The sequence below is a fragment of the Hyalella azteca genome, unplaced genomic scaffold, assembly GCF_000764305.2.
Source record: "Hyalella azteca isolate HAZT.00-mixed unplaced genomic scaffold, Hazt_2.0.2 contig5004, whole genome shotgun sequence".
In the NCBI taxonomy this organism is placed as follows: Eukaryota; Metazoa; Arthropoda; class Malacostraca; order Amphipoda; family Hyalellidae; genus Hyalella; species Hyalella azteca.
This window is the reverse complement of record NW_025935211.1, coordinates 42,864-52,093: the sequence shown is the minus strand read 5'-3', so window position 1 is coordinate 52,093 and position 9,230 is coordinate 42,864. Positions and strand designations below refer to the sequence as shown.

Below are 9,230 nucleotides of genomic sequence, written 5' to 3'. Positions count from 1 at the left end.
TCAAAAAGTTTTTGCTCATCTATAAAAGGTCACATAACTTTAATTTTATTAATATATAGTATAATAATTATTATATTTGTATATATAATGGAGCTAACTCTTTCATTTATGCCCTGGACTGGATGGAATTCTAATGGCTCTTGTTGTGTTTTACAGTTCTATTTATTGCATGGAACAGAGATATTATGCAAGCCGTTTCTATTAACAGAAGTCCCTCATGTACTAATACCATACTTCTTCCACAGTTAATTCAAGAATTCAACCGAATAACTGGAGTCGATTTGGCGGGCGTGATGACCGTGTCCTTGAAGAAGTACGCTAGCTCCATCATACAGTTAGCTCACAATGATGGAACCCAAATGGAAGGAGATGGTAAGACACTTTTCCATATTGTCGCATTCTACAACTAATGACTAGAAATGAAATTGAAAGTACCCTTACAGGCCTAAAATAGGGTTGCAGCAGGTTTCTACCCAGATAGCGCTCCGTTTACTCACATGGGATGGGTATTTGAAGTGAAAAAGTTTTGTTAACAAATCCGACAAATAATCATAATATTCATTGACTAACAGCCTCCTAGCTTGCCGACAGAGACTATAATGTTATCTGAAGCAGCAAATATTTTTGTGCCCAAAGCATTTTCTGTAAATTATCAACAATTTTACAGAACAAGGGAGACTTTCGTAACTTGCATCATGTATTGACTGCTTTGTTAAAGGTATCGCGCATTTACCTATATATGTTGTTGCAATTACAATTAATATAATTAATAATACTAATTCCCTTCATCCTAAAGTAATTTTTTTAACTTCCTAAACATTTAACGTTATAATTTTCGCATCTTCGATTACCTTGCCTAGCATTTCGTCAGTACCTTGTCAGCTCATAATTAAGACATAATTATCAAAAGAGATTGCGGGATGGTAGGGCAAATAAAAAACCTGGGTGTTTTGTAGCCTTCCTCACGATTAGGCTCATTGCCTATTCAGCTTTCTTCTTTGAAAGTTCATCGCTTAACTTTTTTCAACAGAATATGACTTAGCGGTTTCAGCGTTTAATAATAATAATAATAGCGGTTTCCGCGTTTAGTAGGCCGTAGGCCTGTCGCCGATTCTTGACATCGCAGAACATTCACAGCATTTTGCGGTCTCGAACTCGCAACTCACTGCTACAATTCTGCTGTGCTTAACCGCCCGGCCTCTTTGCCGATTCTGACCAGAAACTGACGCACAGAGCTGGGATCGAACCCGCGCCTCTCTGCGCCAATCTTGGTACTCTGAACTGTTACCACTAGGCCACCCTGCCTGACTTGAACGAGGTGGCTATGTCCTTGCTCCCTAAACTGATGAGGGAGCCACTTCAATCATCTACCTCACTTGCCCTGCCGGTAAGAATCCGTGACGAATAAATGTTTGTGCTTTAAGGCTGGTAGTCAGTATGCAGCAAAGTCTGAGAGCGAGCTTTTCGCGATCATCGTATGAAATCCTTGATCTGCCCAAAGCTCCGCCAGTCGCTACCCTCACCAGCCCCTTTCTAGCTGCAGCTGGAGTAATTACGGCATCTCATTTACGAGTGGAGTAAAGTCCAGCCTAATTTGTGATTAAAGATTTATAATAAATAGATTGTACCAAATCTAATCATTTCAATTTATAGATGGTACCAAATCCCGCTTGTCTGAAAAAAACTATCATATTTATTTTTTTGTGCAGGAATGTGGGAAGGAACCAATGCTGATTCTTAATGAAGCTGATGGAGTGGTCACCGGGCAAGTCATAGCAGAAGACGTGGTTCTGTGCGAGATATGTAGCTACTTTCAGGGGTTATGTGTTCTCTTTGCTGCCTGCTATGCCTTCAATACACATTACAATAAAAAACATCGAAACACCCTGTGCTTCACTGAAAGAGTGTTAATTGGGATGGTTGGATTATGGCCATTGTAAAGAAATTGAATGAAAAGTGTAACTAGTTCAAGTGACCCGAGACTAATGTCAAACACATCGTCTCTATTTTTAGTGACGATAGTTCAATTTGCTGACGTCGTTGCTTTTTTTGCGGCCTAATATTGTTGCAAGGTTTCATTGTCTTATTTCTTGTTTGTTTTATTTTAGGTTTGTCATATTTTGTGTTTGTTTTAATTAATGTTTGTCGTATTTTATGTTTGTCTTATTTTATGTTTGTCTTATTTTCTGTTTGTCTTATTTTCTGTTTGTCTTAATTCATGTTTGTCTTATTTTCTGTTTGTCTTATTTTATGTTTGTCTTATTTTCTTTTTTTCTTATTTTATGTTTGTCTTATTTTCTGTTTGTCTTATTTTCTGTTTGTCTTATTTTCTGTTTGTCTTAATTCTTGTTTTTCTTATTTTATGTTTGTCTTATTTTCTGTTTGTCGTATTTTCTGTTTGTCTTAATTCTTGTTTGTCTTATTTTATGTTTGTCTTATTTTATATTTGTATTCGTTTCTTGAATTTTGACTCCATTGCTATAGTGAAGTTATAGTTTGTTAAGTAGTGGACGCAATTGTATTAAGTAGTGGACGCCTCGCCGGCTGGCTGAGTGGCGTTTTACGCAACTGTGTCAACTCATTTTAGGACAAGCCGGGATAGACACTTCGGTGCGTAGTTTTAACGCAGCGATTTGCTTCAGTGCAGCAGCTGGAACGAGCATGCAGCAGCTGGAACGAGCATGCAGCAGCTGTAACGTGGAAGCAGCAGCTGTAACGCGTCCTCAGAAGCTGTAACGTGGACGAAAAATCTGTAAAGCGCACGCAAAAGCTGTAACGTGCACGTAGCAACTGTAACATGCACTCAGCACCTGTAACGTGCACTCAACAGCTGTAACGTGCACACAGCAGCTGTAACATGCACTCAGCAACTGTAACGTGCACTCAACAGCTGTAACGTGCACACAGCAGCTGTAACGATCACGTAACAGGTGTAACAAATCAACAAGCGCTGCCTTCTCAATCTTGTTTGTCTTATTTCATGTTTGTCTTATTTCATGTTTGTCTTATTTTCTGTTTGTCTTATTTTCTGTTTGTCTTAATTCATGTTTGTCTTATTTCATGTGTGTCTTATTTTATGTTTTTCTTATTTTATGCTTGTCTTAATTCACGTTTGTCTTATTTTATGTTTATTTTATTTCATGTTTGTCTGGTTTCATGTTTGTGTTATTTCAAGTTTGTCTTATTTTATGTTTGCTTTATTTTATGTTTGTATTCGTTTGTTAAATTTTAACGCCATTGTTATAGTGAAGTAATAGTTTGTTAAGTAGTGGATGTAATTATATTAAGTAGTGGACGCATTTATATTAAGTAGTGGACGCAATTATATTACGTAGTGGACGCAATTATATTAAGTAGTGGACGCAATTATATAGCGAACTATTCTAACAAAGCGAATTTATAGCGAACTATTCCAATAAAATGACGTATTTTCTGCAGTGTTTCTTTAACCTATAAACTTTTCATTACATTTGTTGTTCTAATTCGCCAGACTGCAGAGAAACGCCGGTTGGAAGTTTACTGAGGCTTCCTATATTGTGCGCTCATATTAACGCGCTAATAGTAGCTTAAATTCAGCGTTAATAGTAGCTTTAAATAAGCGCTAATAGTAGCTTGAAATGAGCGTTAATAGTAGCTTTAAATAAGCACTAATAGTAGCATGAAATAAGCGCTAATAGCAGCTTGAAATAAGCGCTAATAGTAGCTTGAAATAAGCGCTAATAGTAGCTTGAAATAAGCGCTAATAGTAGCTTGAAATAAGCGCTAAAAGTAGCTTGAAATACGCGCTATGGCTGGCTGAGTGGCGTTTTACGCGCCTGTGCCAACTCATTTTGGGACAAGCCGGGATAGACACTTAGGTGCGTAGTTTTAACGCAGCGATTTGTTTCAGTGTATACATTATCATGGTGAAAGACTTCTTGGTAAATCGTTAAATCGGATTTGGCTAAGATAAAAAAATACCTACAAATAAATTGTCAACATGTAACCTGAAAGTGAGAGGTGGTAACATCGTGCATCAGTGATAAGGAAGCACAAATTGAATTCACAAACATGTTGGACTTCAATGAATTCAACAACACTTTTTGGTAAAATGAGCCCCTCTTGAAATCACATATCCAATAATGGTTTCATGAATTCTCCAGTTAATATTCTTTTCAATGAATTTTAAAGTAAAGAAAATAGTCAAAAAGTTCACCATTTCTTATAAGCGAAAACATTTCGGAGTCCAGCTCCATCGTAAGTTCAAAACCTAGAACACAGGTACAAACAATTAGTAGCCTAAAATTCATATTCAAACAATTCACCTAAACTTGAGGACATTAGAACTAAAATCGAAGATAACAGAAATAAAAATTAACTACATGTTTTATGTACGTCATTATAGAGTCTCACCGATTTGATCGGTTATTCATGCTGTTATCCGCAGTTGGAATTCTGTATGAAAGACGTCTTGTACCTTTATATATATATATATATTACAACGCTAAAATTGAAATTTGGACATGACATAAGTTCATACAGAAAGTATTGTAGATACGGTTACATGCATATTGTAGATATGGTTACAACAGCGGTCATAAGACTGACGAACGAGTCCTTAATTCAATTGTGCAAAATAACATCAGCTGCACAACAGCAACTGACCGAATACAACTTTTGATTGGTATATTGGCCCTATGTAGAAATCATGTGATTTCTACGTGGCCTAGCTGGGCAGAATTTTCACAAAAACCATGGGGCTGCCATATGGCATTTTCACATGTGGCCAATATTGTCATGCCACTTGGGACCAACATGGGCCCTTTTGAAAATTGTTACTAGGGTTGGAGGTCGGACAGGCGCCGCGTTTCGCCAGTTAGCAACGCGTGCCACGAATGCTTCATTTAATCGTTAATGTATAACTTTGGCGGCATTTATTTTCCTGTATGTATTGATAATAACTTCGACTCCTAGGTGTGATGCATGAAAAATTCAATAGGACAATGCGGCATTTAATATTCTGTTATACATCATAACCAACATTACAGTTCCGTAATTTGCCGCAGGACTTCAAACGCTCACGACGATTCGTCGTCGCATCGAGTTCGCCCCCCCGGCGGCAGTTAGGGACTCGTGGTAGCGTAAAGCCTTCACCGATGAGCTGATTTGATCCTAGGGTGCATGTGAAATTTTGGCCATTCATATCTAAACTAACTGAAGTATAGCATCGCTAAGGCTTAAAATATTTAGACTGTTAATGTCCAACCCGAGGAAAATGAAACGCTCTTTATCTGCTGACTGTGTTCACCGCACCCCGAGCCTCGAGTTGCGCAGCAACTGCAGCACAATTATTGGTCAACTTCATTGAGAAATGCGAGCCTGCATCTATGATGGAGATTTTCATCCTTCATTTCTTTTTGCTTTATTTTCATCCTTAAGAACATCATTACTTATTAAGGTTCCCATCATTCATTCATAGTGAGCCTGAATGCATTAGAATCACGTATATATGCTGTTAGAATAGTTCAGTGGATTGAATAGTTTCATCGTCGCCTTCGAGTTCATCGCCAGGCGGGAGTGTGGGGCTCATCGCAGGGCTGAACCTAAACCACCTTCGCTGTGGTGGCGGAAAGCCTACACCAAGGCGCTGATTCGCTCCTTAGGTGCATGTGAAATGTTGTCAATTCTTATACAAGCTAACTGAAGTTTGGCATCGCTAAGGTTTAAGTGATTTAGAAGACAACTGGAACTAGACAGACAATCAACGTCCAACTCGAGGAAGACATGCGCATGAAACGCGCCTGCACTGAAACAAATCGGTGTGTTGGTTGCAGACATCTCAACTAGCTAAAACGCTCAATGTAGATAAACGAATCATTCCGAAACATTCGTTCGCCGTTTTTCTCAACAGTTCGTTCGCCGTCTTCTCTAATTTTCGCTCAGCCAGCCACAGTTGCTGCAGCTATGCGGATGACGTCATGGCAGGATCAATAATGAAAGCCGAAAATATACATACAAGTTCGAATTTAATAGTTAACAAAAATTTATAATAGTATAAATATTCCTAAAAAATGTACAAATTAAATTATTATGTTTTGTGATATAATGCACGTAAAAACACATCCAAAATCATGCTTTATAATTTTCTTCACTTTCAGCATGGCTTTCAGTTTTCTGGGGCATTCTGCGGCTGACACTTGGCGCGAAAGTTGAGAGGAAACCTGTTGTGTAACCTAAATGTCATACGTAAAGTTGGCCAGCTTATGAATAATTTGTATAGGTTATTGTGTTGTGTGAATAATCAGCCCCGAATCTTGAATTTTTTAGTTCGTATCTACTGTATTTTGTACTACAATACATGCCCAAAACTGGCACTTACACCGTTGGGCCGACTTGGGCGTCGTACATGCAGTGCAAGTGCAGTAAACCGTTGGGTAGCCTATACCTAATTGAATAATTCAGAGAATAGACTGAACCGATTAGTTAGGTACTGTCTTACATTCTATTGTGCTACTGTTACAGTATAATATGCGAGATCACAATTTTTGAAGTGATGGATTGGTTGATTTAGCCTTGATTTCATGTGACTTGATGTGACTCATCCACCCACAAAAGGTGGCACCGTGGCTTTGTTGTGGGTGAAATTGAATCATTTTCTTAATATAGGAGTTATCAATTAGGATTTTGTGCCCGGTGAGTAGTTGACATAATTGAGTGTTTATTCAGGTGATTTCATTAATTGGCCAGAGAAAATTTGTTTCATTTATGGTGAATTCTCTGTGGAACAATTATGAATGTATGATGCACCAACTCTAAAACTCTAATGTCATAGAACGTCACCTTGTATAGGCTATTAAGCCTTTTAAGGCTAATCATTAGAATAATACTCAACACTAGCCTGCCACACAGAAATCACTGAGTATCAACAGTATAATTTTTTTGTTTGGTGTTAATATCTCTTTCCACAGACCTACTCCGGACTAACCTGTTAGAGACAATGAACCACTTTTGCTGTTCCTTCTGTAGTTTTTCTTCTAAATTTCACTCTATCTTACTTTATCATTACTCCAAGGATCATGAAAATGAACCCAATTTTAGGCTCAACTGTCAAATAAATGGATGCTTGAACCAGTATTCAAAGGTTAATTCTCTTAGAAGGCATATTGCTAGAGCCCATCCAGAGTTTTGCAGGAAAAAACCACAGCATATTGGGTCTTCTAAACACCCTCAGACAAGCCCTGCGCCTGCAGATCTAAGTGATTTGGAACATTTGAATTCTATCAATGAAGAACAGTCTTCGGAGCAAGATGAGAAAAATTATTTTTCTGAACTCCATAATAACAGAGTTAACCTGCTAAATGCTGAGTCTGTTAGTAACTTCCTAATGGAATTACGAGAAGAGAAAGGTGTCTCATCCAAGAATTGCAATGCAGTGGTAAGAAAATTTGAAGATATAATAGATGGTTGCATTGAAGGCACTGAAGCTGCATTAAATAGGAGCAATATTACTGACCTGGATAAAGCGCACTACCTACTGCACTATGCAAAACAATATAGTTCATTTGGACCACTTATTCACCACAGCACATTGCCTTTTGAACGGAAGCATAGCTACTTCAAAAATATCATGAGAAGAACCAAAAATTTCAAAAGTCCTTGCCAAACTATGGCAATGAAGCACCAATTGATGCAAAGCTTGCATCACAAGGCAGACAACTTCCTTCCTGATGACAGAGCCAAATTTCAAAAGATAGTAAAAACAGAAAAAGTTCCTTTAGAGCTACAAAACTATGTAAATTCTCACATTTCAAGTGATTGTAGTACCTTCTCTTTCTGCTTAAAAGCCCATGTTAATGGCATAAGTTATTCTACTGACCAATCTGTACTAATCTCTGCCAATGATATGGATCATGTTTATGGCAAAATTGCCATAATTACATCAGTTAATGGACAGGTCCTGCTAGTAGTTAAACTATTGAAAACCTTGTATTTCTCCACCCACCATCATGCCTATGTCACAGTTATGACTGATGAAATTTCTGCTGTAAACACAGAAAATCTTAAATCACATGTCCCTATCCCAACTTACCAGTGTTCAAAATTTTTTTTTATTAGGCCATTTTTCTCTGTGACATAGCTTCTTAATTTCCTCTAACATGCATACTTATATTGTAAAATATAAACATATAAACATAAAGATAGCTGTTGAAGAAAAAAAAAATATAATAACTGAAGCAAAAACAAAGCTCCATGGAAAAGTTCCTGTTCCGGAAAATGTAGTGATAATGGTTTTTGATGCTGACTTCAAAGAATACTTCATGATAGACGATCTTCAAGAGGCGCCTGAGAAAGGAATTATCAAGTTTGAGGACAGAGAAGAATTTGATGGAAATGCGTGAGTAAATAAATAATGGACTGCTTTCATTTTTATATTTAATTTAAATTGCCTGAAAATTTTCAAAATTCTTCCAGTGTCATCTATTGTTGCAAGAGGCTTCATGGTGAGAGATGCAATCATGGCATTTTGGGGACGTAAATAATAATAATTAATAATTCAGCGGGAAGTAAATAATAATAATAATAATAATTCATAATAATAATAATTCACAATAATTTATAATAATAATTGGGGACGTGAATAATAATAATGATTCAGCATTGGATTTATTTATGTTGCATATATATTTGCTATTGCCTCATTTACCATGTGTTTTGCAATCTAGACTTAGTTTTGCTAAAACATGTCTTTTGCAATGTAGACCGTGCTCTGCAGACTAATCAATTAATATAGAATGTGGTTTATCCATGAGCTGACCTCTCATGTGTGCCTGAAAGAATATGTCTGGCTTAAAAGAATGAGATAAATATGTTTACATGCCTAATTTCCTCCCAAAAACTTGCATTAACATCAATATTTCATATTCTTACATGAATGTTAACATGAATTCATATTCCAGGAGCTTCTTAACTGCTGGGACCTCAATGCAAACTGCTTCCTCAAAGTGCTGGGATACAATGCAGAAAACTATTGACAATGAAGAATTTCTACAATCTAATGCACCGCATCCACAAGACCATTCCATTGCTGGCACCTTCGAAGACAAAATAGATCTTTATGATCTGGATCAAAATAGATCTTCCAAGACTTATTTGGAAGATGATAGTATCAACTCGGTCAACCCGGTCCATCAACCTGGTTCATCAGATGCAAACTGTGGGCAAGAAAGCATGTCCAGTGGAAGTTCTAATAA

General features: G+C 37.2%; 1 long non-coding RNA gene across 1 annotated transcript; it reads left to right on the top strand.

Moving 5' to 3' along the window:
* The first annotated feature begins 1,317 nt into the window (after positions 1-1,317).
* On the top strand, positions 1,318-1,925 carry LOC108670474. The gene is made up of 2 exons (XR_001930728.1): positions 1,318-1,387; positions 1,710-1,925. It is a non-coding gene; the product is annotated as an uncharacterized LOC108670474 (long non-coding RNA).
* Positions 1,926-9,230: the final 7,305 nt, after the last annotated feature.